At 37.0% G+C, this 8326-nt stretch overlaps 1 pseudogene; it reads right to left on the bottom strand.

Annotated features, from left to right (window-relative positions):
• Nucleotides 1–3095: 3095 nt before the first annotated feature.
• On the bottom strand, nucleotides 3096–6101 carry LOC108397509 (PC4 and SFRS1-interacting protein pseudogene; annotated as a pseudogene).
• Nucleotides 6102–8326: the final 2225 nt, after the last annotated feature.

The raw sequence follows: 8326 nt of genomic DNA, 5'->3' as shown, positions 1-8326 counted from the left end.
AAATTCCTGCAGAAAAATAATGATGCAAAGAATTATTTTGAAATATATGTCACAATATTCAGAAAAATTTTTGAGAAGTAAAACATGGAGAAAAAAATTAATCTTGTTATTTAAACACAGTGTTGCAGCAATTAACTTAAGTTGAAACTAACATATGAAAGCATAAATATATTAATTAGATATAATGGCAAAGTTTAAATAGAACCAAATATACATGATAATTCCCTGGGTGCAAAAAAAAAGAAAAAGCCATTTAAAATAACTTGGGGAAATATTGAGTATTCATTCACTGGCTAACCATTTGTAGAAAAATAATCTGGAATTTCTTGCAGCAGAAATAGTTCCAGATGGAGAAGATTATTAGAAGAAGAAAACATAAATTTGAAATGATAACCCTTGAGTGGAGACAGAATTTTTAAACGTGACAACATATTCAAGAACATGATAAATCTCACAAACGATTCAGTGATTTGACTCTTTTATTATATTTTATTAGATAGAAAATTAAAGTACAGAAAACAACATTTCCTTAAAAAGTGATGACTGGTCAGGAAAATATTTTATATCCCATATGAAAGGTAAAGAACCAAATCTCTTAACTACAGAGTTCTTAAAATCCAAAAGACAAAGAAAAACTCTGTTGCCTGAAGATAATTCACAGAAATAAAAACAAAAACAGAATTTCCAAACACCTAAAGCAATGCCTTTATCACAATAAAAAAAGAAATGCAAGTTAAATGAGGAAAATTTGTCACATACGATGGGCATATAATTTTCTAATACTGATAATAGTATTTGTTTTAAGCTAAGCACATTCATAAATTGTTGCTAGGACTGTAAATTGATGAAATAGTTGTGGAGCACAATTTGAAACATACAGTAAAGTAAAATGCATGTATCCCTTGGCCCAGCAATTATTAGCATAAAAATAATGTAGACATAATATATTTTATGTATCTGTATATCATGTCCATGTAGAGACATACATTCATAAGCATTGCCTAGAATTATTACAAATCATCACTTCCATGGTTAACCTCGGATGCAGGAGCAGAGTGATGAGTATTCAGGGAAAAACACAATACAGGGAGAACGTCAGTCTTTGTTGTACACTCATCTGTGACTTTGTGTTTATATATTTATTTTGACTTGCATACCCTTTAGTGATTTTACACTTTTTTAATCATAGATTTGATTGTTTTTTGTTTTATTAGCCTTAGTGTTTCTTAGGTTTACCTTAGTTCATGACAGAGTGCATGATCAACCATGCAGTCTGCTCTAATTAATTAGTTGATCAGTTATTTTTAATCATATAGTGAACACCACGAGTTCAAAACCCCACGCCAAAGCTAGGACCTTGACAATAAACAGCCCTTGAGTATATGGTCACAACACAAACCATATACTTACCTTCCCCCACCAGGAATAACGACTATCTTAATTCCCATGCTTATCATTTTCTTGTTCTTTGTTTATACAACCTTATTGTTTCTCTTCAAGTAAAGAAAAATGTGGGGACTTAATTTTAAACTTTCTATTTCATTCCTAAGATTTATTCATATTTTGGAATGTTGCTATGATTCGATTTTTAACTGCTGTTATATATTCCATTGTATAAATACACTATTGTATATTAATCTATCCTGCTGATCGGCACTAGGATTGTTTCTAAGTTTTCACTGTTATGAGCTGCTCCTATAAACATGCTTGTACACATTTTTTGTTGATACATACCTAGCAAGGAATATTCAGTAACAGGAGAAAATGTCTGTTTTCCAGTGTGGCTGTGCCAGTCTACACTCCCACCAGCAATGTATCAGAGACCCCTTGACTGACATCTTCAACACTTAGCTATTTTCATACATTCATTATTTTTCTAATTAACTGGGAATAAACAGCATTTCATTTTATGGTCTTGCATTTTTCTGACCACGATTAGTGTTGAATATCTTTTCATGTTTGTTGGTCATATGCATTTTCTCTTCTGTAAAATGTTTATTTATGTCTCTTTGCCATTTTTGTATTGGGTAGTTTTTTTAATATATTAATAGTGTTATATATATATTTGACATGTAAATTACAAATATGATATCTTTAGTTTGTAACTTTCCATTTTTATTTTCTAAAAGTGACTTGATGAAAAAAATTTCTTAAATTTAAAATAGTGAAACATTTTAATCTTTTAGAGTTGATCACTTTTGCATCTTAAGAATTCTTTCCACATCCAAAAGTTTAAACATATTTGCCTATATTTTATAGTAAAAGTTTTAAAATTTTGTTTTTTTCATTGTCCTTAATCCACCTTGATTAATTTTTAGTGTAGTGTGAGGAATAGATGCATTTTTCATCTTTTTCCACATGTATAACCAATTTCAAAGATCAATTTTATTGAACAGTTTCTGACTTTTTCTTTTAATTGCTTTTCTAAATAAGATAAAAGCGAAGGAAAATAAAAAACACAACCCTAGTATCTAGGATTAAACCTTATTTCCACATTGACACTAGTTCCCTTAAATAGATACACTTTGATGGTTTAAAACAATTCAATGTTCTTCAGGGACCACCTTCAAAATAACTAATAGAGTGGAAAAGGCTTACCTGTCTGTATGTGCCCTAAGTTATTCTCCAGATATTTTTTGTTTTTCTTTTCCTTTAAATTTTCCTATGAATGAACTAAAATAATTCAAGGTAGGGCACTTAAATTGTGTAAAATTGTAAGGCAGGGTACAGGATGCTTAACTCTCAAATAGAAATACTGACATCTAAACTCATGCAACTTTTATTGTGTTTTTATTACTCTTAAGCACTACTCAAAGAGTTATACACCAGCAAAGAGCATAGAGCGAGGCCAGAATTCTGCGCCTAATAAAAAAAAAAAAAAAAAGAGTTATACACACATCTCATTTCATCCTCGTGACAAGCCATAGAGAAGTTTTTTTTAAGATTTTCCAATATTTTAATCACTTTCTTATGTTTATTTCTTTTTTTTTGAGACATATTTTTTATTACTGTAGATTACATGTTGTTTGGCTGGGAAAACAATACAATAAACTATTTTGCATAAGGCATTTCACACAAGCTGCATCTGAAACGCTTTACAGAGCAAAATGCTCGGTTTCTATTTGTTCCTCTTGCGTTTTCTCTCTGCTGCTTCTTTCCCATGTTGGCCTTCAGCATATACCTCCTAGGAGCAGTCTGAAAATTTCTTCCACCTTTTCTCTTTTTTTCACCTGCCTGGTCATCTCCTTCCTCTTCAGAAGCAGAGGTTGATGTAAGTCCTGTTTTAGCTAAATTTTTCCTTTCTGATTCATCTTCTTTCTTTGCCTCTTTTTTGTCTGGCTCTCTTCTTGGCTTATCTTCTTCCTTCTGGCCTTCTTCATCCTTTTTAAGTTGCTTTTAGGCTGTTTTCCTCTTGCCCCTTTTTCTTACTTGTGTCTTCTTCAGTCACCACGACACTCTTTGAAGACCAGGGCTGTTTTCCCATTTGGGTCTGCCTCCCGGTTTGGGAATCTTGACTTCTGCAGCTGCAGGTCGCCCTCTTTTTTGGACTCACTTTTAGGTGAACAGATGCTGCTGCTGTCATCATTGCTCCTGCCTCCTTGGTTTCTACTTGTTTTTCTGCCTTTCTCTTCCTTCCCCTTCCGGCGGTGTTTGGAGGGGTTACGTCAGTTGCTTTAGTAACATCCTCACTGCTGGCTTTTTATCATGGTCAGTATCTTCCTCTGAAATACTTGTTTCTTTTTCCCCAACTTCAGCATCAGATGATGCATTTGATTGGTTAGTTGATGCCTGTTGACTTGAAAATTTCACTTTTGGATTGTTATCCATCTCCCATAAACCTTCATTAAAGCCTTTTCATTTATTTGGTTTGCCATACTTTTCCTTATTTTCTGAATAAGGAAATATATCCTTTGGGCCTAAAAAAGCAGTCTCATGAGTTCCAAAAAAGAAAATGGATAGTTTGTTTGTGGGCGGTTTACAGCTCCATGTGGAACCTCATCTACTCGAGCCGGCCGGTGAGGATGACCTTTCATCTCAGCGAAGATGGGGTCTCCATGTCTGAAATCACGAGTCCTGTTTGGGTGCCACCCTCATCATTACTTTTTTTTTTTTGAGAGGGCATCTATCATATTTATTGATCAAATGGTTGTGAACAACAGTAAAATTCTGTATAGGGGACTCAATGCACAGTCATTATTCAACCCCAAGCCTATATCTCCACAGTCTCCAATCTTCTGAAGCATAACAAACAAGTTCTTACATGGTGAACAAGTTCTTACATAGTGAAAAAGTTCTTACATGGTGAACAGTGCAAGGGCAGTCATACCACAGAAACTTTCAGTTTTGATCATGCAATCATGAACTATAAACAATCAAGTCAGATATGATTAGTCATTTGATTTTTATACTTGATTTATATGTGAATCCCATATTTCTCCCTTATTATTATTATTTTTTTTAATAAAATGCTGAAGTGGTAGGTAGATGCAAGATAAAGGTAGAAAACATAATTTAGTGCTGTAAGAGGGGAAATGTAGATGATCAGGTCTGTGCCTATAGACTAAGTATTAATCCAAGCTAGACAAGGGCAACAAAACTTCCACGGATGCAGAAGATTTCTCTCAAAACGGGGGGGGAGGGTGAGGTTCTAAGCCTCACCTCTGTTGGTCCCCAATTTCTCTCCTGATGACCCCCCTGCAACTGTGCCTGTCTTAGGTTGTTCCTCCCTTGAGGAATCTTACCCGTCTCTGGCTAACCAGTCATCTTTCGGGGCCATACAGGGAAATGTAAAGTTGGTAAGTGAGAGAGAAGCCTTATTGTTTGAAAAGGTTAGCTTTTTACTTCTTTGCAGATTTATGCCCTGTGGCTTCTATGCCCAGCATTTGTCTTGAGGTATCTTTACCACTTGGAAGAATTATGATACTCGGTAATTTTCGATATGAGGCACTAATTCTACTACAGGGTTGTGATTAGGAAGGAAGAAGAAAAGCTATAGAAGTAGCAGTCGGAAGAAAACATGGGCAGATTGATTATTTCTTTGGCATATCTTCTTGTAGTGTAACATAAGCATGTATAGGTTTTAAACTACTAATTAAATTGTGCACATACATTAACATAATAGAAATACAGCTACATAACAAAAGCAGACCTACAATTACCAGCCATATCCAGTGAAACCAAGAAAACCAGTTAGGTACCCTAGGCATTTGTGAAAACTTATCAATGATATGATGGATATTGTCTAACTGAATTTGAATAGTTTGAGAAAAATCAGACAAATTAAAACAACACATTCCTGGGAACTGTTCACATCCCATGTGTTCTTTTAACAGTAGATAGTCTATAGTCGCACGATTTTGGAGCGCTGCAACTTGCACTTCTCCTAATTCTTGGTTGAGTTCCGACAGTATAGATCCAGTCAAATTTGTTGTTTAGAGAAATTTTATTATGGTTTCAATTTTGTATGTGAGGAAGATTAAAGGGGTCATATAATTTGTCTATATCATACACATTATGTTTGAAGTGACTTGAATTTACTAGTTTGTTATTCAAAAGCACACATTCTTTCCCATTGTATGAAATTATCTTTCTACTATCCCAAAGTATTTTTATTGTTTCCTCATCCTATATTGTCTATCCGTAATTGTAGGTTTTACTTCTGTAACTGACTGAACAAATTTTTCCTCAGTCATGGTTCTTTCTTCATGTATGGGTCTTTCATTAGTTCTCAGAACTTTCCCTGACGTTCATGACATGGAAGTTATTTTAGTTTTAGAAAAAGAGTTTTACCAGGGCTATTGATTTCTAAATAAAATGTATCTTTAGAACTTTATGCAGCAGTAGTTGAATATAACCAGAATAGAATTTTGACATTAAGAAGTAAATACTAAAATGTAAAATAATTTTCCCCAGATGCCACTATGTACCACTAGCCCAGCAAGCCCAGCACGACACTGACTCTACCACTGCTCAGAGAGACGTGCCGGCAGTGCCCTTGCTTGCAGATCCTGTCTTGGATAGCTCCACATGCCACTGCTGACTCCAAGCTCCCTGGCAATATAATCACTGTTCCCTGACAGAGGGTTGGTTGAGGCAGTCATCCTCTCAGAGGAAGTAGCCAGCTACTTGCTGAGCCTGAGGTGAAGCTGCCAGACATTTTGTCAATCCTCTGCAGTGACAAAGAAGAAAACCTACTGCTAATCCATACTGAGTCAGTGTCTGAACTCTGCTCAGGCACACACCTCATTGCTATCCCTGCTTAGCTTTCTTCTGATATTAAAATGGGAAGCCTTTTCCTGTATCTCATACTAGTGTTGTTGTGAAAGGGAAAACTATTTAAATATGAGCATAATGTCTTATTTTCCCAGAGCTTCCCATCCCCACCTAGTTAGTACCTTAAGATTATTTTTACTTCCCAGTGGGTTTCCCGTGCATGTGTGTGTGTGTGTCTGTGCATGAACAGAGTAAGGAATAAATTTGTGTGGTCCAATGGAGGATTTTTTTTTAATTTAAAGTATATAATGGATTATGTCTGTGAGGTTAATGAGAAATACTTTACCATATCTGTCATTAACACTGAGCAGAGAGGTACCAGCTGAGATACACTGACAGATCGCCTGTGTTTCAAACATACTCGTTTCTGTCCCCACTGAATAACAGCTACTCAACCTCATCCTGGTAATAAGGGTCAGTTTTTCCTGCCAGCATGGTTACACTGTCCGTTGCCTCTTTGTGTCTTGGCGAGAGAAGCATAGAAGTTACTGGGTGATTTGACACAGTTGAAAGCCTAATAGAACACTTGTTCTGTCCCCAGTGGAAGCAGTCACGCTCTGGGAACCAGGATCTCCACCTTCATGATGCCTAAAATCCTGTGTAAGAGAATTAAAATTCTCCAAGTTGGTCACTGTTTTTTACCCATTGTTTTTCAGCCCATGTACTTTCAGAAGCCAATAGCTTTGTGGTATCACAGGATGTGCTACATGCAGCTGGCTCCAGGTACAGGTACATGGTGGTTCCTTCCTTTGTGGTAAAGTGATTTTGTGTCATGATGTAATATTATAAGGAATCGTGTCCTTATCAAGATTCTACATCCTCGGACAGCAGCTCTGGATAAAGTCCTGACAGCAGAAAGGGCATAACCTTACCTAGACTATGTATCAGTTCAGATCAAGGCGGATCACTGCCATTCCAGGATGGACAGGGCCCAATGTGATCAGCATCCCAGCACATGGAGAGTTGCTCTTCACAGTGGGCAAAGCTGTACTGGGTCCTCAGCAGAGCATGTCTGCAGCTGGTAGCCTGGCTGCCATTACAGCAGCTGTTCAGCTTTGGTGAGTGGGAGCCCAGGGTGCTGGGTCCAAGCAGAGTCACTGTCCCTCCCCACAGAACACTCTACTAATGTGCCTACTATAGTAGCACTGTGATGGTTGGTAAAAATGGCTTGATGCCATCAAGTAACTAATTCAGTATATGTGGGTACCAAGGTCAGATAACACTGTATGTTCTCTGTTCGGAATTTGCCTTACAGAACAAAGCTCTTCACACTGTGTAACCACTCCTGTAGGATCATCCACATGCTTATTCCAAAGAAGTCTTTGTCCCCCAGCTTCCAGATTTTTTATTTCCAGGCTGCTGACCAATGAGCCAACTCACTTGACATTACCTCCTTTTGCATAAAAGCAGTAGGTAATCCTAGTTCTCTACCTGAAGATCTGTCTTTAGGAAAATATCTTCGCCACAGCCACAGTAAGCAGAGCTCTGCTGCAGTAGCCGTCTGTTTTCAGCATGCGCCTACAAACCAAATTAACTCATCTTGGAAACAAACCCAATCTTTTTCTCTTCTGTCGGCTGATCATAAGGGTGACATGCACAATGCCATCCTTGCTGTGAACTGAGGGTGAGCATTGTGCAGCAGTACTGCATGAGAGCCGAATCTGCCCTTTCACCTTGCTTTTGCCTAATCATTAATGTACTCTTTCTACCTTCTATGGATTGTTACTGGACCTATCTGCCAATATGACATGATGCATAAGTCTGACAGAATCCAGGTTGTGTGACACTCTTCAAAACAGAAATGGACACCCACTCAAGATTTGGTTCTAACGTCTAGACTGCTGATGCCAAGAGAGACATCAAGAGAGTCTGAAGGGTTTATTAGTCACATTATAGGGCTTTCTGCAGAGATCAGAGAGTCTCTCAACTGGTGAAAAAATCGGTTAAGAAAGAGAATAAGAAGGATAGTTTGGGGTTTTTATTGTGGTTAAGGGGTGGAACCAGGATGAGGGTTCCTGCTGGTGTCAACAGAGGGAAGATGTGGGTTTTTTTA

The sequence above is a fragment of the Manis javanica genome, chromosome 3 (assembly GCF_040802235.1).
Source record: "Manis javanica isolate MJ-LG chromosome 3, MJ_LKY, whole genome shotgun sequence".
NCBI lineage: Eukaryota > Metazoa > Chordata > Mammalia > Pholidota > Manidae > Manis > Manis javanica.
This window is presented reverse-complemented; position numbering and strand designations above follow the sequence as displayed.